The sequence below is a fragment of the Mesoplodon mirus genome (assembly GCF_964341445.2).
Source record: "Mesoplodon mirus genome assembly, chromosome: 19".
NCBI classification, from domain to species: domain Eukaryota; kingdom Metazoa; phylum Chordata; class Mammalia; order Artiodactyla; family Ziphiidae; genus Mesoplodon; species Mesoplodon mirus.
Genome location: NC_138995.1, coordinates 1,504,615 through 1,527,335, shown reverse-complemented (window position 1 = coordinate 1,527,335; position 22,721 = coordinate 1,504,615). Strand labels below are relative to the sequence as shown.

The 22,721-nt window shown below is 53.1% G+C and overlaps 1 long non-coding RNA gene across 2 annotated transcripts; it reads right to left on the bottom strand.

The window, feature by feature from the left end:
- Positions 1–18,672: 18,672 nt before the first annotated feature.
- On the bottom strand, positions 18,673–21,505 carry LOC309795083. 2 transcript variants are annotated; one of them, XR_014292213.1, is made up of 3 exons: positions 20,689–21,505; positions 20,332–20,423; positions 18,673–19,741 (listed from the first exon to the last, which is right to left on the bottom strand). It is a non-coding gene; the product is annotated as an uncharacterized lncRNA (long non-coding RNA). The 2 variants fall into 2 exon arrangements; XR_014292214.1 differs by having other exon boundaries at positions 20,332–20,420.
- Between the last annotated feature and the right edge of the window lie 1,216 nt (positions 21,506–22,721).

The following is a 22,721-nucleotide window of genomic DNA, read 5'->3' as shown; positions in this document are numbered from 1 at the left end:
TCTGGCTTCCTCCCCCCGCACCCCAAGAAAGGTCCAGGGCTCACCGTTCACAGGGCCCAGCAGCTGTCTTTGTGCTGGAGACAGGCCTGGGTGGGGGGGCGGTGGCTGGAGGGGGGCTGTCATGGGGCTTCCTCGGGGGAGCTGGGGAGCTGCCCAGCCTAGGGGTCCAGGCCACGCTCTTGCTTGTCTGTGAGGGTGAAGCAGTTTTTGCCCTAATGTGCTATTTTGACATCCACAAGTGGGTTTAAACCCAGGTTGTACAAGGGATGTTGGGTAAACAAAACGTGGTCCGTCCGTATAATGGAGTGTTTATTGGGCCATTAAAAGGGGCGAAGCTCTGACACAGGCTGCGACATGGATGGGCCTCAGAAACCTTATGCAAAGTGCAAGAGTAGAGTCACAACAGGCCACGTGCTGTGTGATGGCATTTATATGACACATCCGAATAGGCAGATTGGTAGACACGGAGAGTAGATTGACGGCTGCCAGGATCGCTGTGAATGGGCTCAGGATTTACTCTGTGGTGATAAAAACAGTTCCGGAACCAGGCGGAGGAGATGATTACACAACATCGTGAGTGTACCTGGTGCAGCAGAATTGTGCGCTTGAAAATGGTTGCAATAGGAAATTTTGTGTACGCGTATTCTACGACGACAGTAAAGCCCAGGCAAACATAGAGAAATGACAACGCTATGTAGCTCTAGCACCCAAACTAAAAACACTATTTTTAATTGAAAAAAAACGGAGTCGTCACCCTTGGGGGGTACGGCTGAAGCATAGACGTTTTCTCAGCCCCTGCCGAGCACCAGGCGCAGCGGCCCTGGATACAGATGCGTGTGGCGGGGCCGTGCGTGTGCCGGGCTGTGGCGTGCAGCCTGCGTCCTCACGTGTACCTTCAGGATGACTGTGGGGCTCATTTCACAGTGTCACTGGGGGGGTTGGGCGATCGGCATGTTGGTCACGAGCTGCCTTGAGTAGCCCAGCGTGGGAGCACGCCCGTCACCTCCCCAGGGCAGCTGCAGCAGCTGCATCCTGAGGGTCTTCGCCCCTCTCCTCCACCCTCCCTGGGCAGCTCTGTGTCTCAGGAAGATGTCCGTATCTGGCCACCCCTGGCCTCCCAGCTCTGACGGCATCCCCGGCCCCTCAGCGTGGACCTGACGCGTGGGTACCGTGGGGCACCCGTGGGCACACACACTTGGCCCCCCCAGGCTGCCAAGTGTGTGTCGGCTCCTCTGGGCTCTTGCCCGAGGCGACTCCCCATCGGGGTGAGGGGCCTGGGCACCGGTGGGCGAGCGCCGGCCCAGCCTGGGAAGGTGGACCGATGCTAGTTCTCTGGGGCTGCCAAGGGAGAAACCAGGCTTCGGGCCAGGCAACCTTGGGCAGCACAGAGAGGGAGGGAGTCTGCGGAGAGGCTGGGAGCCCAGGAGCTTCGGGCGGGGGTTGGGGAGTGCGGGAAATGCCAGGCCCCCTAAGGAACAGTCAGGCAGACAGTGACACTCTCCAGGCCCCATTCTCATGGCAGAGCGAGCTTTCTGGGGCCCCTGGCCCCTGGGTTCACACACTCCCAAGAGCTCCGCTGGCAGCCAGTCAGCGGGGTTCTCCTCTGATCAGAAACCGTGGGCGGCTTCTCTCCCCACGTTCACAACACAGGCCATTCCTCCCGTGACCACGGAGTCAGCCCGTCCGGCCTCCATCACGTTGCTCGGAGCCGTGGGTTCCTGCCTCAGGGCCTTTGCACGGCTGGCGCATCCACAAGCTCACACTCTCCCCTCTCTCGGGCCTCCTCCCAGAGGCCCCCCACCCACCTGTCTGCTTTAGACAGCGCCTCCCCACCAGCCACTCTCGCCCCTTCCCTGCTTCATCTTTGTTTGTAGTGGGATGAACAGTGGCCTCCAAAAATTCATGTCCACCCAGAATCTGTGAACATGAACTTGTTTGGAAATAGAGCTTTTGCAGAGGTAATTAGTTAAGGATCAAACTGAGGTCGTATTGGAGCTGGATGGGCCCTAAAACCAATGGCTGACGTCCTTACAAGAAGAGGAGAGACATAGAGACGCCCAGGGAAGACGGCCCTGGAGGGACGCAGCCACGAGCCCAGGACACCTGAGCCCCCAGAAGCTGGAAGAGGCAGGAGGGACCCTCCCCCAGAGCCTCCAGAGGGAGGGGGCCCTGCCCACACCTTGACTCTGGACTTGGGACTTCTGGAATTATGAGAAGATTCGTTTCTGTTGTTATAAGCCATGCGGTTTGTGGTAATTTGTTCCAGCTGCCCCTTTGATAATGCCCCCCCCAAGCTATGTGGTGTCTACTTGCTTACGATCCATCCCCCCACCACCCCCAGAATATAAGGACACAAGATCAGGGACGTAGTCCATTGGGCTGTGGCTGTATTCTCATCTTTGTTTGTTTTTCATCTTTGTTAGGGTTTGACTGACAAATGATCGTCGTGTATATTTAAGGCGTATAACGGTGTTTTGTTTGTTTGTTTGCTTGGCCACATAGCACAGCTTGTGGGATCTTAGTTCCCCAACTAGGGGTTGAACCCCGGGCCCTTGGCAGTGAAAGCGCCTAGTCCTAACCACTGGACCACCAGGGAATTCCCAAATTGTTTTTGTTTTGGCTGAGCAGCATGTGGAGCCTTAGTTCCCCGACCAGGGATAGAACCAGCGCCCCCTGCATTGGAAGCGTGGAGCCGTAACCACTGGACAGCCAGAGAAGTCCCTGCCCATTTTTAAATCAGGTTATTTGTTTTTTTGCTATTGAATTATGTACGTTCTTAGTATATTTGGGTATTAACCCCTTATGAGATACAGCGTTTGTAAATACTTTGTCCCCTTCTGTAGGTTGTCTTTTCACTTTATTAATTGTTTCCGTTACTGTGCAGAAGCTTTGTAGTTTGACGCAGTCTCACTTGTTTATTTTTGCTTTTGTTGCCTGTGCTTTTGATGTCATATCCAAAAAGTCATTGCCAAGACCAATATAAAGGAGCTTTTCCCCTATGTTTTCTTCTAGGACTTTTATGGTTTCATGTCTTACATCCAAACCTTTCATCCATTTTGAGTTGATTTTAGTGAGATAAGAGTCCAATTTCATTCTTTTGCAAGTGGCTGTCCAGTTTTCCCAACACCATTTATCGAAGAAACTGTCCTTTCTCCATTGTACATTCTTGGCACCTTTGTCGAAGATTAGTTAGTTGACCATACGTGCCTGGGTTTGTTTCTGGGCTTTCTATTCTGTTCTAAACAGATATATGTGTCTGTTTGTATGCCCGCACTATACTGTTTGATTACTAAAGCTTTGAGATATAGTTTGAATCAGGAAGTGTATGCCTCCAGATTTGTTCTTCTTTCTCAAGTCTGCTTTGGATTTGGGGTCTTTTGTGGTTCCATAAGAATTTTAGGATTGTTTTTTCTGTTTCTGTAAAAAATGCCATAGGAATTTTGCTAGGGATTGCATTGAATCTGTAGATTGCTTTGGGTAGTATAGACATTTTAACCATATTAATTCTTCCAGTCCATGTACACAGGATATCTTTCCAGTTAATTGTGTCTTCTTCAATTTCTTTCATCAGTGTTTTATAGTTTCCAGTGTGTAGATCTCTCATATCCATGGTTAAATTTATTCCTAAGCATTCCATTCTTTTTGATGCTATTGTAAATGAGATGGCTTTCATAATTTCTTTTTCAGATGGTTTGTTGTTAGTGTATAGAAACACAACTTACATTTGTATGTTAACTTTGTATCCTGCAACTTTACAGAATTCATTAGTTCAACAGTGTTCTGGTTGAGTCTTTAGGATTTTCTGTGTATAAGATCAGGTCGTGTATACAGAGACAAGTTTACTTCTTCACTTCCAATTTTTAATGACTTTTATTTCTTTTTCTTTCCCAATTATTATGAACCAAGATTTCCTGTGCTATGTTGAATAGTAGTGGTGAGAGTGGACACCCTTGCCTTGATGTTGGAGAGAAAGCTTTCAGCTTTTCATCGCTGAGTATGCTTTTAGCTGTGGGCTTGTCACACATGGGGTTTATTACATAGAGGTACAATCCTTCTATACCTGATTGAGTATTTTTATCATGACAGGACACTGAATTTTGTCAAATGCTTTTCCTGCACCTATTGAGATGATCATATGATTTTTATACTTCATTCTATGAATGTGGTATATCCCGTTTGTTTACGTGGGTGTATTGAACCATCCTTGCATCCCAGGGATAAATCCCACTTGGTCATGGTGTATGGCCCTTTTAATGTGCTGTGGGATGTGGTTTGCTAGTACACTTGGCTCTTCGTGTACATGGGTTTTGCATTAGTGGCTTCAGCTAACCAAGGATGGAAAATGTGAGCCGCAGTTGGCTGAATTGGAGGATGCGGAACCCACGAATGCAGGGAGCCAACTGTTTATTTGTTGAAAACACCCACATACAAGCAGACTCACACAGTCCAGACCCCTGTTGTTCAAAGGTCAGCTGTACTTGGCTGAGAATGTTGCATCTATGTCCATCAGAGATCTTGGTCTGTAGTCTGTTTGTGGTATCTTCGTCTGGCTTCGGTATGAGGGTAATGCTGGCTTTGTGAAATGAATGTGGAAGCGTTCCCTCCTCTTCAGTTTTTTGGAAGAGTTGAGAAGAACTGGTGTTAAATTCTTTTTTTAAATGTCTGGTAGAATTCACCAGTGAAACCATCTGGCTTCTCTGTGTTGGGCAGTTTTTGATTACTCTTCAATCTCCTTACTCATTATTGGCCTGTTCAGATTTTCTGTTTCTTTATGATTCGGTCTTGGTAGTTTGTATGTTTCTAGGAATTTATCTGGTTCTTCTAGGTTATCCAGTGTGTAGGTGTGTAACTTGTTCATAGTGGTCTCTTAGGAGCCTTTGTATTTCCGTGGTATCAGCCGCAACGTCTCCTCTTTCATTTCTGATTTTATATACTTGTGTCTTCTCTTTTTTTCTAGGTCTACCTAAAGGTTTGGCAATTTTGTTTACCTCTTCAAAAAACCAGCTCTTGTTTTGTGGGTCTTTTCTGTTGTCTATCTCGTCTGTATTTCCTTCATTTCTGCTCTGACCTCTGTTGTTTCCTTCCTTCTGAGCACTTCCAGAACAGTGCTTACTTAGCACATGGTAATCACTCAATAAATACGAGCGGATTCAATTGTCGAATGAATAAATCAAAAACTAAGACAGCTCCCTGTGATGCCCCCACCCTCAACCCCAAGAGTTATCTTCCATGGGAAGAAAGTCAGCCCTCGGGGAGCGGAGGGTGGAAACCTGTTACTGTGGATTGGGACAGCAGGACCTGCCAGCCTGCGGATCCACGGCCACAGCTCTCCTAAGAGGGCAGGGAGGGGTGAGGGGCAGCCTGCTGATGGCCCGGCTTCCTGCAGCTCTGAGGTCCCCTGAGCCCAGGATGCAGGGTCTGAAGTGGAGAGGCGGGTGAGGACACAGACGGGGGCGCTGGCGGTCTGCACAGTGGTTACCTACGAGCCCCGTCTCCGGAATGAGAAGGAAGCAGGATCAAGTCCCTGTTTTGCCCACTTACAAGCCATGTAACCTCAGGCAAGCCACACAAGCCGTCCACACCTTGGTTTCCCCCATCAAGTCGGGAGATTGAAACCTGTTTGAGAGCGACGTTTTTTTTAAGGATTAAGAGGGTGTCTGTGAAAGGGCTTTGCTCTGGGCCTGGCTCACCAACACAAATGAAATAGCAGCTGTTACTATCATGCACTCATTTATCTAAACCCTCCTTGAGTTTAATTTCTGTTTTCAGCCTAAACGGCCTCCCGAGGGGACCAGGTCCCCCAGGCCTCCGCGCAGCCTGTGAAACAGCGCTTCCTTTGCTGTGTCCTAGCACCACCTCTGTCGGCTTCAAAGGGGCCTCTTAGTTCTAATGTTCCACAACTGATGGGCCGCTGAGATCGGGGTGTTGCCAGGGGAAGGCTGGAGATGCCTCAGGTCTGGGGGGTCCCGAGCGGAGGGCGTCTGGGCTGGAAAGACTCTCCGCCGGTGGTTCCAGCCCCACTTATCTGCTCTGAGCTCGCATCTCCCCGCTGATATGCAGGGAATGTGGACGCACAGCCCTGTTCCCACACGTCTCAGGTGTGCTGAGGGGGCCGGGGCACAGGACACTGGACAGAACAGGGTGCTGGGTCCACCTGGGCCCGTCCGGTGACCTGCTGGCCACTTGGCCCTGCCGAGCCTCAGTGTCTCAGCTCTGAAATGGGACCATCCTGCCTCCTTCTCGGAATCCACGGTGCAGAGCATTGGGTACCACGGCCTGTGGCTCTGGAGATCTGGGCCGTCTGGTTTCTCCGTGACCCTGAGTAGCCCCTAACCTTCCTGGGCCTTGGTTTCCCCGCTGCAAAACCTGAAACTGAAACATGGGCTCTGCACAATGGCCTCCCTGTGTCCAGCCATTCCCACAGACAAGGCTGCTCTGCCTTTATCTCCCCGACGGCCTGTATGCGGCCGGCGGCGGGGCTGAGGAGCATGAGAGAACTCAAGGGACTCGGGCTCCCGCACCCAGCCCGCCAGCAGGGTCTGCCGCAAACCCCACAGCACTGGCAGGGGCCTCAGCCCAGGCCTCAACAAGAGACGTCCCCAGGCCGTCCCACCGTGTGTAAGTGGACAGCGAGTCCAGAGCCCGCGGCAAGCTGAGGAGGACCCAGACCAGCCCGGGTCCCTGGCGGCCGGCCTCGGGGCAGGCCGGTCATCCGATGCCACGTGGGCCCTGCAGAGGCAGCAGAGGCGGGACTCAGGCAAAGCGCTGGTCTTGCGGGGTCTCTGGCGGGCCGCCAGGTGGACAGCGCCCTGCAGCTGGCACCGCTGGCCTTCATCATCTCCACAAAACGTCAGCGCAGAGGACCGCCACGCCCCGCGCTGCTCCATTTTTATCCCTCTCCGTTTTCACGAAAATCAGATCCCCAGGCTTCATTCTCCCCAACCCGGCTCATGGCTGGTTCCCCAACTGGGGCCTTTCCCTGGGGCTCAGGGGGAATCCAAGGCCCCGTGTCCTCCCCTGCCAGCCTGCGGGTCCAGTGGGAGCCATAGGTTAGAGGTCAGAGAGGATTGGTGGGGTCGGAGGCTCTGGGGTCAGATCCACTGGCTCCCTGTGACCTTGTGAGCTTATGTTCTCTGAGCCTCAGGGGGCCTGCAGGGGGTGGGAGTCAACACAGCCCCACTTGTGAGGGTGTCAGGATCCCATGAATTGAGCCCCAGGAAGAGCTGATTCTGACTGTGTATGTGCGTACCTGTGTGTGTGTACCTGTGTATGTAGCCGGGTGTGTGTATACCTGTGGGGGGAACGTCTGTGCATGTGTGTGGTGTGCACCTACGTGTGTGCATGGGGCACAGTCTGTGGGGGTGTACCTGTGTGTGCACCTGTGCATGTGTGTCTACCTGTGTGGATGTGTGTGTGCACACCGTTACTTTTGTCATCATCATCGTTTTCTTACGAGCTGCTAGTGGATTTGGATCAGAATTTTCCGGAGCGCCACGTCAGGGAGTGGGGGGTGAATGAAGGAGGCAAGATGGCGGAAGGGAGCCACCACCCTCCTGGTGGCCCCGCGACGGGCAGTGAGCGGAGCCTGGGACAGCCGGGCAGGGTCCCGTCAGCAGGAGCCACATCCAGCTTGGTGGAGATGGGCGAGAAGCTGCAGGCCAGGGCTTGGCGATTTGTGCTGAGCCTCTACCCCTCTTGCCAGCGGTGCAGCCTTGAACAAGGGCCAGAGAACCTTCAGGAAGCTTGGTTCCCTCCGCTGTGACATGGAAGTGGGGTTAGGGTTGCTGTCAGCACTGCACCCCTGGCACGTGGCAGGCGCCCGGCCGGCTCCCCACAGAGCCCCCAGCAGCCGGGCTGGGCTGCTTTTGCGTGGACAGAGTTCCCAGGCTGCCCTCTCCTGGGAGGTGGGGGGGTGGGGAAGGCTGGGGTATGTCCCCAGGTCAGTGTGAGGGGCATCGGGGACAGCTTTGTGCTCCTTGGGGAACAAAAAGTGAGCCTGGAGTGACAGAGGGCATGAGACTCAAAAGTGGGTTTGCAGGCTGCTCCCCACTTGCTACCCCCTTAGGCGGCCCCGCGGCCTCAGTGTTCTCACCTGGAAAGTGGGCACGGTGGCCCCACCTCAGGGACTCTGAGGAGCTTCCCAGACCCCCAGAGGAGGCCCTGCTGCCGTCGCCAGGGGCCCTGGAGCCCCTTCCTACCTGGGGCCTCGGGACTGACCCCGCGCGGCAGCTGAGCCGGTGAAGAAGCCGCAGGTTTGGTTTGGGTTAGCCACAACTCGGCTTAAACTACACCAACTCTGTTTCCAGCCCGTGCGAGTTATTTTGCTTCCCATCCACATTTGTGGGCGATCATGAGTCAATGCACCCTTTTGTTGCTCATGTGATGAGAAAAACGTGTGGCGTGCTTTAAATGTTTCCCACGCTGTGTTAGTTATTAAGTGAGTGGCACAGGCGGGAGGTGTTTACAGGGAGCCTGGCGGGGCGGGCGGTGAGGACCTGGCGTGGGTGGGAGCAGACGGGCGGAAACAAGAAGCTGCCCCCCTCCCCGCTGCCTTCCTCACCCCCTCGGGCTGCTCGGGGCGCAGACTCTGCCCCAAATGTTCCTTTTTAGCCCAGGAGGAAACTGGAGGGCGGGGGGTTGGGAGGGAGGCATCACGTGTACACACCGGGTCTGGGCAGGCTGAGGCCCCGCCCTCCAGCCTCCTGCAGGGTGGGACCACCACGCAGGCTGCGCTGAACAAGGGGCCACCTCCTCCGTGAGCCCCCAGCCCTGCCCCGGTCGCAGTGGGTGACATCAGCCCAGGAAGAATGGAAGGGGGCATTGGGAGGAGGCCCAGCTAAGCAAACAGAACAGTCCTGGTGTCCCCAGTGCCCAGGGCCTCAGACCCCTGACCCCCGGACCCCACCAGCTGGAAGGGCCACGCACCAGGGCAGGGCTGGCCTTCCCACCTGGCCTCCGGGGACCCGCCTCCAGCAAAGCCCCACTAAGTGAGCACTCTGTAGGCTGGTGCGTGTTTCCTGTAGGGTATTGTAAGATCACTTGTATACAGAAGGCTACACAACTGGAACATAGATAGCGTGAAACCACCCACCCATGTAACGGCCACTGAGATCCAGACATTCCGGTACCCAGAATCCTTCCCAGCCAGGACCCCAAAGGCACCCACTGGTACCCACCATCCGCCCTCCGTCACCAGAGGGCAGGCCCACGATGGTGAATTTTATGTACGTGACGCCATTCAGAATGTACTGTTCTGTGTCTGGCCTTTTTTTTTTAGCCAACATTGTGTCTCTGAGATTCACCCACATGCTGGGGTGTGTCACGTTCCATTGTGTTAAGGTACCACGTTTTAGTAGCGATTCTGCTATTGGTGGAGATTTGCGTTGTTTCCAGCACAGGGTGATTACAGCTTGCACTGTGATGAACGTTCTTGAATATGCCTGTGTGCACGTGGGTGCACCCATTTCTGTCGGGACTGTCCCCAGAAGTAGAACCACTGGGTCATTGAACGGGCATATGCTCGGCCGGCAAACACATGTTCAGAGTGTTGGTAGCAAGTTACACTCAGCCAGCCGCACGTGAGCATTCCAGGGGCTCTGTGTCCCAGCCAACATTTGGTATTGTCTGTTCTTATGGTTCATTTTCTTGTTTGCTTTTTTTTTCCATTTTAGTCATTGTGGTTTGTGTGTGCAAAGGAACATCTTGTGTTTCATTTCACTGTTGACTAAGGACCTTGAGAACTTTTCCAAAAATTGTTGTCCATTGAGATATCCTCTTTTATGAAGTATCTGCCCAAATTTTTGCCCACTTATCTAAGATGCTGTTGTCTTTTTCTTATTGATTTTAGAAGTATTTTAAAATATTTTCTAGATACCAGCTCCAGAAAAAAAGTGCTGCAAATATATTCTCAAACTCTGTTTTGCATTTTCTTCTTTTTTCTCCAACATTTGATTATGAAAATGTTCAAACATGAAGCTTAAAAGAATGCTACAGTGACCACCCACATACCCACCACCTGGATCCTACAGTTAACTCTGAATATAATTGTTTTAGCATATCTCTGTGCATCTATTGACCCATCAATGCATCTTTTTTTTTTTTGATGCATTTCAAAATAAGTTGCAGACATTAGTACGCATTGCCAAAAATTCTTGAACATGTGCGTCATTAACTAAGGGTCAATATTTGTTTATGGTCTGGATTTTCTTTTCAGGTAAATTTACATGTAGTGAAATGCACAGATCTTAAGGATGCCATTCAAAAGTCCCAACAAATATAAACCAAAATCTGTCAAGATACTGAACCCCAGAAATGCCCTCGTGCCCCTTCCCAGGCAGTCCATGGCCCCACCAGCACCCCCAGAGGGAGAACTCACTACATGATTCCATTTATATAAAGAGCGAGAACAAGCAAAACTGATCTCTGATGGGAAAAATCCAAAAAGTGGATTTTGCATTTACCTGTTGGCTGATAATGTTGGCACCTTTTCATATGCTAATTGACTATTTGTGTATCTTCCTTTGTGAAGGTTTCAGTGTTCAAATTGCCCATTTAAAAAAATTTTTTGTTCTGGTTCTTTATATATGCTGGATGCGAATCCTTTGTCAGGTATATGCTTTGCATATGTTTCCTCCCAGTCTGTGGCTTGCCTATTCATTGTCTGCATGATGGCTTTTCATGAGCAAAAGTTTTTCATTTTACTGAAATCTAATTTATAAATATTTTTAGTATATGGTACTGCTTTTTATGTCCTGAGAAACTTTTGCCAATCCCCAAGTTGTGAAGATATTCATCTAAATTTTATTTAAAAGCATTATAGTTTTCATCTTTACCCTCAGATCTGTGGTCCATCTTGAATGAATTTGGGTGTGTAAACACCCAGCTGTGCAAGCACCATTTGCTGAGAAGCCTCTCCTTGGATCGCCTTGGCACTTTTGTTGAAAATCAGATGACTAAGTGTGGGTCTACCTCTGAACTGTTGGTTCTGTTCTGTTGATCTATTTATTGACCGTTGTGTCAGTACCCTACTGGCTAGTTCCCGTAGCTTTAGAATAAGTCTTGAATTCATCTAGTATTAGTTCTTCAACTTTGTTCTTATTTTCCCAATGTTGCTTTGGCTATTCTTGGTCCTGTATGTTCTCATATCAATTTTAGAATCAGCTTGTCAGTTTCTCACAAAAATCCTGGTAAGATTATCCTTGGAATTGTGTAAGCTTAAAGATCAGTTGAAGACCTCTGGCTTCTGCATAGGATGTAGGAATCTGGAAAGAGCTTTGCTGCCATCCTCACAACAATTCACCCACCTATTTACCATTTCAGTTGCTCTTCTTTCCCTCCAGAAGATCTGAATTTCTGTCTGGTATCATTTCCCTTCAGCCTTAAGAACTTAGTATTTCTCATAATATGACTTCTGACGAATTCTCCTAGTGAAAATATCTTCATTTCACCTTCATTCTTGAAGGATATTTTTGCTGGAGACAAAAGTCTGGGTTGACGGTTTTTAATTTTAATTTTAGAACTTTAAAGATGTTCTACTGGCTTCTGGCTCCTATTGATTTTCATGAGGATTCAGTGGTAATTTGGGTCATTATTCCCCTGGCTTTTTGGTGCCACTTATCTTTGGTTACTGTCAAGATTTTCTTTTTATCCTTGGTTTTCAGAAGTTTGTGACAAACCTAAGTGTAGTTTTCATTGTATTTCTCTTGCTTGGGATCCGATGAGTTTCCTAAATCTGTAAATCTATGTCTTTCACCAAGTTGGGGAGATTTTCAGCTGTTGTTTATCCTAATAATTTTTTTCCCCATTCTAACCTTCCTCTCCTCTGCAACTTCAAGTACACGTACAGTGGACCTTTTGATATTGTTCTGTACGTCTCTTGAGTCTCTGTGAATTTTAATTTCAATCTTTATCTCTCTGCTTTCAAATTAAATAACTTCTATTCATCTGTGTTCAAGATCACTGACTTTTTTCCTCTGTCATCTGCATTCTGCCATATAGCCCATCTAGTGATTTTTTTTATTTCACACATTGCATTTTTTTAGTTCTAGAATTTCCGGTTGTTTCCTTTTTATAGTTTGTTTTTTCTGTTGAGGTTTCCTGTCTTTTCACTTATTACAAACATAATTTCCTTTACATCCTTGAGCCTAATGAAATAGATGCTTTAAAATCCTTGTCCACTGAGTCTAACATCTGGGTCACATCAGGACTGGCCTCTGTTGGTTGTCTTGAGAAAGAGTCACATTTTCTTGTTTCTTTATATGTCAGGTAATTTTGGATTGTATCCCACACGTTGTGAGTGACGTGTTTTAGAAGCTCTAGACTCCATTATATTTGTTCTTCTACATTTCCCCATAAATTTTAGGATTCGCTTATTGACTTCAAAAAACCTACTGGGGGGCTTCTCTGGTGGCGCAGTGGTTGAGAGTCCGCCTGCCGATGCAGGGGACACGGGTTTGTGCCCTGGTCCGGGAAGATCCCACGTGCCGCGGAGCAGCTGGGCCCATGAGCCATGGCCGCTGAGCCTGTGTGTCCAGAGCCTTTGCCCTGCGACGGGAGAGGCCACAACAGTGAGAGGCCCGCGTACCGCCAAAAAAAAAACAACAAAAACCTACTGGGACTTTGATTGGAATTGCATTGACTCCATAGATCAGTTTGGGATGAACTGACATCTTTAAACCATTGCGTCTCCCAAACCAGGGATGTAGCCCTACCTTTATTTGGTTCTTACTGAACTTCCCTCAGGGATGTGATGCAGTTTTTCTGCCTGAAGGTTTTGCATATCTTTCATGCGTTTATTCCTAGATAGTTGCTGTTTTATGATGTTTCAGATGGCATTGAGTTCTAAATTTCATTTTCCAGTTGTATGTGGAGACACTGCTGGGAATCTCTGAGCAGAGTCCCAGCCCTGCTGAGTATTTGCCACGTAATCTCAGGCAGATCCAGACTCCACTTCTCTTACCTGCAGAGTGGAAGCTAAGCCGAGGTGCTGGGTATTTGTTGAGTTTTTAACCCTCAGCATTGTCTCCCTCCTTCTCTGGTTTATGTCACTCTCCCTACCTGCTGGGCTTCAGGCCGGTGTTGTCTCCATCCGCAGCTCCAGGGATCAGAGCATCCGTCCCCCGGCCACTGTGGCCCTCCAGAGGCTGTGACCACGTACTCTGGGCTGTCAGGAGGGACCATTTGCTGCTGGACCGGGAGGGCTTGAGGCTGCACCATGGGAGAAAGCAGCCAGCAAGGGGCCAGGGCTGCCACTGGTCTTTCCCGTTACGTGAGCCAAACTTTCCCTTTCTAGCTTTGGTCCATGTGGGTCAGGTTTTCTGTCACTTGCCACGTTTGAGGACTGGATTGGCCTGGGGGCTGAGCTTGGTCATGAATATCCTCCACCATCCTTGGCAAATAGGAGCTGTGATGGGGGCAAGTGAGGAGGACCGAGGGTCCCAGTTAACTTATCACAGCAGACGGGGTGCCATCTCACAAGCCGTCAGAAGGAGAGCATTCAGATTCCTGATCCAAATCCCGCCTCCTCCCTATTCTGCCTGCATCTGGTCACCATGGGCGCTGACTCTACGTCGCTACTCCCAGGCTGCCGTATCTTGGGGTGGGGACAGTTCCGACCATCTGGACGCTCTTGTGGGGATCAAGTGCTACCGTGTATAAAGCACAACAGCTGGGCACATGGTTTACGCTCAAGACGACCTAATTCATTATCATCACTACCGCCTCACTCAGTGCACGCGGGTCCTGTGGCTGCCACAACAAGCGACCACAAAATGAGTGGCTTCGAGCCCCACGCATTTCTTACCTTACTGTTCTGGAGGTCAGAAATCTCACTGGGTGAAAATCACGGTGTCGGCAGAATGACACGCCCTGGAGGCTCCAGGAGTGAGTGTGTCTCCTGCCTGTTCCAGCTTCTGGAGGCACCTGCGTTTCCTGGCTCGTGGCCCCTTCCCCTACCTTCCACACCAGCCCTGTAGAGTCTTCAGACCTCTCACAGACTCAGGCCGTCCTGTCTCCCTCTTACCTGGACCCTCGTGGTGACACTGGGCACCCTCTCCCACCATAATCCAGGGTCATCTCCCATCTCAGGGTCGCTAACTTGTCCCCCTTTGCACAGGGACTCTGCCATGCAGGGTAACGTTCACAGGCTCTGGGTCAGCGCATGGACATCTTTGGGATTCATTATTCCATTCTCCACAGGGCCTTTCCCCGGGGGCCCCAGGGGGAGAGGGTTAGGGCTAGGGGCGGGGGGCTGGGGCAGGGACTCATCCTATTTACAAGTTTACCAGAGCCACTCCAGTAAGGGAATCACGGAGGGATGGGGATGGGGGAGGTCAGCTCTCCGCCCCCTGGCCCCAGTCTGCCCCGTGTCTACACTGCCTTGAGGACAGATGTTGCCACCTGGAGTCCATTCAGAGGCTGTGGCCAGGACGGTGGAGGCATCCACGCAGGAGCCAGAGCCACGCTCTGGAAGACCTAGGAGGTTCCAGCCAGAGGCTCTGAGGTGTTTGACCCTGGCCTTCTCACTCACTTATTTATTTTGAAACCATTTTAATCGCAAAACTAGCACAGAGTTCGGATACCTCCCCCGGGCCCTCCTGATATCGACTTGCGACGCAGAGCGGGACAATTCATGTTGATTCACGGCAATCCATCCCCCTCCAGCCTCAGCGGAACCTCACCAGCTGACCCGTGACCTCCTTTCTCTGGTTGAGGGTCCAGCCAGGGTCCCACACGGCATCGGTTGGCCGTGGCCCCTTAGTTAGTCTCTTCCCATCCGGGATCGTTCCTCAGTCGCCCGTGACCTTGACACTTTTGAAAAGGGAGTACTGGCCAGTTATCTTGAAAACGTACCTCAGTTTGCATTTGTGTGATATTTTTCACCATGACACAGTGGTTGTGTATTTTGGCGGGAATCCCGCAGAAGTGATGTCGTGTCCTTCTTGGAGCGTGAGCCTGGGGTCACCTGTGCCTCTGGGTCCCACTCCCGGCCGTGGTGACGTCCATCACTTGGTTAAGTGGTGCCGCGTGGCCGCGCTGTAAGCTACTCCTTTTCTCTTTGTAATTAAGGCGCGTCTCACGTGACTGTGTAAATCTCCTCTTTGCCGTGGCGCTCTGGTGTGCTGCTTTTAGCACCCGTCGATGGTCCTTGTCGGCAGCAGCTCGTCCTGCCACGTCTGAGGCACGAACACTCACTCCCCTGCACCGACTGCCCGGGCTGTGCTGGGAGAGGTCTGCCCTCCCGCACGCAGGGACGGAAGCAATGCTGTGAACCATTATGGACTCACGGCCACTGTTTTATTCCATTGGTTACTCCTGTGTCATCATTACTGGAATTGCTGGTTATGCCTCTGTCACTATCCTTATTGATTTTGTTGCTGAAATTGTCCCAGGCTTGCCTGGCCTTATCGCTGGGGTTTTGTGCTCAAAGTGAAAGCAAACTCTCCTTTGCTTGGGGCCCTCGGCCCCTGCAGACCACACGGGACCGTCTCTGCCTGGGGCTCGTAGACCTCCGAGGGGCTGTGACAATTCAGAAGGACACACCGAACGGCCGACACCCCGGTGACGGTGTTCCACTCTCAAGGGAGGTTTGTGGGGGACGGGGGGAGGCATGGAGGCACCACTCGGGCGTCCCCCAAACTGCGGGAGCTGCTGTCTTTCTTTCAGGATGAAAATGTGTCTTACCTGCGACCTCAGCCCACCTGAACTGGCCCTCACGTGTCCACGTTTGGTTTGGGAGTTTCACAAAGCGGACGTCTGTGTCCCAGGGGTGGCCAGTGGGGCAGAGGGTGGGCGCCTTCTCCAGTCATCCTTGCCCAGGTCTCCGTGGTCCCCAGCGGCAGGACCACAGTCCCAACTACAAGGCTGCTTGTTCCCCACTGGAGCACCAGCTAAAGGAACAGCATAACGGGGGTCTCCGGGCGCCGGCCAGGGCCTGGCAAGGTTTGGGGGGCCTGCACGGGAAGCCGAAGCCAGGGGTTCTCAGAGACAGTGGAACCATCCCGTCGGAGCACCATGGTTGCCGAGGCCCGCAGGGCACTGCTGGCCCTAGGGCCGGGCTCGTCCACGTTCAGCCACGCACAGGCCAGCCCACGCGAGGAAGTGTCCCAGGACCCCCTGCCTTTGGAGCGTCCTGCGGGCGTCTCCTCATCTGGCTCCTGTTTTCCTTCCATCACAATATGCATGATCTCAAGGCACCAACTTTTCCAGGAACACAACCGCTAATTGAATCCGAGGAGGTGCTAATTCTGCTTTTTGGCGGCTAACCAGGAGTCCGTGTTCCCCTGGGACGCCTCGTGGGCAGCGCTGCTCTGGACGCTAAGCCCCCCTCACCCTGCAGGTGCAGCTGCCCCGTCACAGTGATTCTAGCAACGGGAGCAAACAGCTGGGTCTCCATCCGGGTCCTCCTTTGAAACTGCTTAACCAGGAGAGCTGAAGGCCAAGGTACCGGAACTAGAGACGGGCTGGGATGTGAAAGCGGTCTGAGTGGCGCGGAAGCCTGGGCTTCACCCTCCCCCAGGAGGCCCACGAGGAGTGGCCTCCACCCTCTTCCCTCGCGCTTAGGGCACCGGAACACTTGCAAGGAACACAGGGAGGCCCTGAGGCTCTCAGGAGGAAGCACACATCCCAGGCGCTATGATAAACGAATACAGGCACTTAGAAAGCAAAGCAAAGCGACCGTGGCCGCAGAGAGGAGGCTGCCCGTGCGAGCGCTCCCTGTGCTGGGGTCCACCCGCGTGTGTGCTGACTACCTGGCATGCGCCAGGCACCACCATCTCCCAGGGGTGCCTTCTCGAGCCAGACCTGCCTTCTGTCACCAGCCAGTCACTGGCTCCGGCCCCTGGGGTCCAGGGCCCCGTCTGGAATGCTGAACAATCCGGTGAAGAGACCAACTTTCCAGGAGACGTATTTATGAAAAAACAGAAGCAGTGCCCCCCTCAGAGCAGCTCCCACGCTGGGGACTCGGGGGACGCGGCCGGCACAGAGCCCCTGGGAGGTGGCACGGAAGCCCCCGGTGCCCACACATGAAAGCACGCCATCCAGCTCGATCCCGGATGCGCATCCTCCGTCCAAATGATGAGAGAGGAAATGTGATATTATTTTAGGACTGGCCTCCGCATAATAGCCGACAAGGGCAGAGAGAACAATCCAGCGCTTGTATCAAACACAAGCAGGCCTGTGCGCTCACCCCGCCTCTGCTCCAGGAAGGGGGTTTGGCATCGAGGGCCTGGGCCTTCTGGACAGATGGCCGGGCCTCTGGGTCGGGCTCCGGAGCCCGTGACAGCCTTGACAGACCAAGGAGAGGGGAGGACGGTGGGGACGAGGACCCTGCGTGCTTGCGCGTCTGTGGAGGGTTCCCCTGGGGATGGACGCAGCCCCGCTCCAGCAGCAGACAAAGCAGAGCCCCCTGCCCAGTCTCAGAGGCCTGACGGCTCTGCCATCGCCTTTGAAGGCGTTGTGGTGCTGTCAGGCTCTGCTTCTCCGGGGCTGGAGCTTGGTCCTTGGCTGGGAGCAGCCCAGGGAGCGTGTGGCCCGGAGAGCGTGGCCTCTGCGGTGGCTGTGCTCCTTGTTGAACCTGAGGGCCTGTCCCCACCGTTGTCCTTCTCTGAGGGGAGTGGGGAGTGGCCCAGCCTCAGGGAGCTCTCTGGCCAGGGATTCCCCCTCCCCCGCCGGGGAATAAGCCCTCCCTGGAGGTAGGTCCAGCCCTATGGTCTCTCCTGGAGCAGGGGCCACTTCCTGCTGGGCACTCTCAGACAAGTCACCCCCCCCCCCGGCCTCAGTGGCACTTCCTCCAAGGGGACCCAGTCCGGCTGACCCCAGGCTGGTAACAAGTATCCAGGAGCCAACACTGAGCCGGTGACACTGAGCCCCACACAGGCTCTGACCACACGTCAGCTGACCTCAGGAGTCCTTCCCTGGCCGTTTCACACAGGAGCCCACCTCCCAGGCCATGCCCTGCACCCACCATCGGGGGACCGCGTCCAGTCTGGCATGCAAATGACATGCAAATCCGGCCCTAGGGCTCAGGCCTGCTCACTTCTTCCCTGGGCCCCTCCACGCCGTCGGCCTGTAGGCAGGGCCGAGCTGGTCCTTGTGGTGCTCCAAATCAGCCTGAGGTCGGCGTAGCAGGTCCAGGGGGCCGCCCATCCACACCTGGACCTGTGAGGCCTCCTCTCGCACTTCTCCATGTGGAAAGAATATGGGAATTGAGGTCGGACAAAGTAGGGTTTAGTAATGTTGGCCCACAGCCCATTGCTGTGTGACCTGAGGTGAATCACTTGGCCTCTCTGGGCCCAGCCCCTCATCTGGCGGTGAGGTGCTCAGTTCACACAGCACTCCCCGAGCACATGGGCATTCTCGTGACAGTTCCATGGGGTGACACTGTCCCACCACCCCATCTCTCAGATGACAAAGCAGGCTGTCACAGGGCTGTGGGGGTGAGGGCTGTGCAGTCACAGAAGCCACCGCCGGACCATCGACCCCAGCCTCAGGGACTTCAGCACAGTCACAACAAGCTGCTGCCGCCGCAGCCTCAGAAACCACAGCTATCTGCTCCGTCTGCTCCCGCCCCGGGGACCCCCCCTCTGCCGCCAACTTGAGCCCCAGCAGGCCAGCAGGCAGTGGCTTTGAGCTCTTGGGCCAAGACCACTGCTTTTAATTGCATTGTTTTCCTGTTTCAAAAATAATACCTGTTTTTTACACAAAGTTTGGAAACTACAGCAAAACCCAAACAGGGAAATTTCAAAATTCCGCTTGATTCTGCAGCCCAGGGATGCCCACTGCTGACTCGGCAGGCTCCTGCGCCCCGAGCACACAAGTCTCATTGCTTTTTCATGAAATTAGCACTGATGTCTCTTGTAAGCGGCTTTTCACGCTGACACAGAAGGAACAGTTTCCTGGGCGGCGGACGCGGGATTCCAGTGCTTTCTGGCGTCAGGCTCTATCACGGCTTTTATGTAGATCACGTCCACCTTAGACATCACGAGGTGAGGGGAGGGCACACCTCGCCTGGTGTGACTGCTTCCAGGATGAACTCACAAAAGGGAAGAAGACTCTGGGAAACAGCCCTGTGAGTTATCCATGTCGCATGCCCTGGCCAGACTCACAGAGTCTATGTGTTTTAAATCTTTGACAATTTGCTGAAGAAAAACAGCAAAGTGTCACATCGCTGACGTCTCCATGCTTCACGGAAGCAGCGTGTTCTGTGCATCGGCCATGGTATTTCTTCCTCAAGTCGCCTGTTTGTGTCACCGCCTGTTTCTTGGTTCCCCGGGTGGTGCCTGCGTTTTCCAGGGCGGCCATAACAAATCACCACAAACTGGGTGGGTTAAAGCAACAGACATGTATCCTCTCACAGTTCTGGGGCCAGATGCCCCAAATCCAGGTGTCGTGCGGCCGTGCTCACTCCAGAGGCTCTGGGTGGGGGGTCCCTCCTGCCTCCTCCAGCTCTGGGGGGCTCCATGATCACATGGCCCTTTCTTCTGAGTCTGTCCAAATCGCCCTCTTTTCATAAAGACCCCAGCTATTGGAATCACCACCCTAGTCCAGCATGATCTCATCTTAATGTTGATGACATCTGCAAAGGCCCTGTTTCCAAATAAGGCCCATTCGCAGGTAATGGCAGAGAACTTGAGCCTACCTTTTAGGGGGACACAACTCGCTCCGGTACACTTTGCTTTTCTCTTGGCGAATGAAAGAGGCATCTCCCTGCAGAGCTCTCTGATGAGCTGCTCCGAGCGGCGCTCTGTGGGGTTCGAGAAGGATTCAGAGAGGGGCATGAGACCCCAGCCCTCAGGTGACCGCAGGCTGAGCACCTCGGGACCCACACCTCCCGCGTCTCCACCCCCTCCAGGGATGACATCTGTCTCCCGGGCTGTGTCCCGGGCAGAGGGCGGGTGTCCCCACGTGTCTGCGGAGCCCAGCCCTCCCCTGCTGTAACCTGTGTGTCCAGCCGTCCTCCAGAGATGGGGATGGTCACCCCGAGGAGGGAACTAGGTCCAGGGGGTTCAGAACGTGCCCCAGGCCGCCTAAGCTAGACAGTCAGCTGTACAGCGCACTGTCACTGCCACCTGAAGCCCTCCTGTACCGCTCACTCCTTTGTCCCTGGAGACAGGGTGGCTCGCAGGGGTCACAGCTAAGAAGCCTCAGAGCCAGGACTGGAGCAGCTGCAGCAAAGGCCCTTCTCCCGACCGCATCTCCCCAACATGTCCCTCCAAACCCCACACCCTCCACCGCACATCTGCTCTGTGAGCCGGTCCTCAGACGCACAGCCCTGAGGCCCATCTCCGCGGCCGCCTGGGCACAGTTCAGCCCAGCAAGACGCTGAGCGCTCACCTGCCCGTCCTGGTACCCCCGGCTTCCAGCTCCCAGGTCCTGCGGCCACTCCATCACGCGTGTCTGCATATGTTCAAACATTTAGTCTCCTGCTTAAAACAAAACAAAACAAAACCATTGCCTGGGGCGGAGCCAGCCCAGCATAATGTCCCCTGTGTCCTGGCCTGGGCGGCCCTGGGACAGAGGGACTCTCTGCATGTTCTCGGGCCCCAGACCCTCTGCTCAGCCGCTGCCCACACACCCCTTCAGCAGGCAGCTCACAGGAGGCCCTGACCACAGGAAGGCAGGAGGGGACGAGACAAGCTTCCCTAGGGGACAGCCACACGGCACCCACAGCCCCTCAGCCCCAGTACTCACAGCAAGGACAGTGCTGGCGGGGGCCTCGGACCCCCACCACCACCTGTAGGCTGTTTTAGAAGCATCTGCTCTGGAGCGAGCTAAGAGCTGGTGGTGTCCATTTGAAGACATCGCTGGTCCCTTTCCGTGTTTTCTAACTAAAGCATGTCTTTGCTTTGTGTAGAATAACAATTAATAATAATGATTATAATGAAGAGGGAGGGGGGGGAGGAAGAGGGAGTGCAAGGAGGAGAAGGAGATTCATTTTCGAAGCTCTTGCTGTGAGCTGGGCACTGAGCATCGTGACATGCTGCATCCCTGGCACAGCCCTGGGAGGAGGTCTGGGGTCGCAGGCGCTAACTTATCCTAAAATGCGTGCAACCACATGCCTGGAACATCAGCCCCATGCTCACACAGGACCCGACAGTGCACGGAGGGTTTGGTACGTGTCCAGCAGTTCAGTCCTCACGATAATCTCGAGAGAGGCCGGGCAGGACCGACCGTCCCCGCAGGGAACAGGAGGGGACCTGAGCCCCAAGCGGAGAGGTGAGTTGCTCAAGGTCTCCAGCCACGCTTCCTGGAAGCAGAGCTCCAGTCCAGTCCCCTAGGTCTGTGCTGGAAAGTCCTGTCTCTCCGGCGACTGGCATTCACAGGTCCATTGGAGCGGGTGCGGCTTTGGGGGTGCGGTGCTCCTGTCCCCGCCCTTCCCGGGATGTGTAACTATGGATGAACCTAGCCAGCCACCCAGGAGCCACACTGGAGCTTGATTGTTTCTTCTCGGTGAAGTCAGTGCCTTTGCTGTGCTGAATTTGTGGGTCTTGGAGGCATTGGTGTCGGGGGTCTGCTGGGGGTGCGTGCACACACACACACACACACACACACACACACTCTCTCTCTCTCTCTCTCTCTCTCTCTCTCTCTCTCTCTCTCTCACAGAAGTAACCCTGTGTGTATGTATCTCTGCATGTCAAACGCCAGCTCGTTGCTGGATGTCCAGGTAAAGGCACCACCAAGACAGGCTTTGTTGAAATGATGGCAGAAAATATAAATATCTGAAGGAGGAAGAAAGATCCTTGCAAAACCACTTGCTGTAAAACAAAAACTGTGTCAGAAAACCTTAAACCCAGAAGGAGCCTTTAGGAATCACCCAGTTCAACCTCACTGTTTCACAGAAGGAGAAACCAGAGCCCAGGAGGCGAGGTGACATAGCTGACATCATTCAGGACACAGGTCTGTTCCTGCCATTGACAGCTCTCCTCTCACCCAGGCCCGTACCTGCCACCCACCCAGAGATCCTCACATCTGTGAAGTTCTATGTCACAAGCAGTGAAGGCAGAAAACAGGAGCATCCCTTGAAGGAGAAAATTTGGAGGTAGTAAAAACATCATCCCCACCATCATCCCATCACCACCACCACCATCACCTTCATCATCACCATCATCCCCACCATCATCCCCACCATCATCCCCACCATCATCACCACCATCATCACCACCATCATCACCTTCATCATCACCACCATCATCATCATCATCATCACCATCATCATCATCATCACCATCATCATCATCACCACCATCCCCACCATCATCACCATCATCATCATCATCATCATCATCACCACCATCATCACCACCATCATCACCATCACCATCACCATCATCATCATCATCACCTTCTTCATCATCATCATCATCATCATCACCATCACTATCATCATCATCAACATCATCACCACCATCACCATCATCACCACCATCATCACCACCATCATCACCACCATCACCATCATCACCACCATCCCCACCATCATCACCATCATCACCGTCATCATCACCTTCATCATCACCATCATCATCACCATCATCATCATCACCATCATCACCACCATCATCATCACCACCATCACCATCATCACCATCATCACCATCATCACCATCACCACCACCATCATCATCACCATCATCCCATCATCACCACCACCATCACCATCATCCCCACCATCACCATCATCATCACCTTCATCATCACCATCATCATCACCATCATCCCAT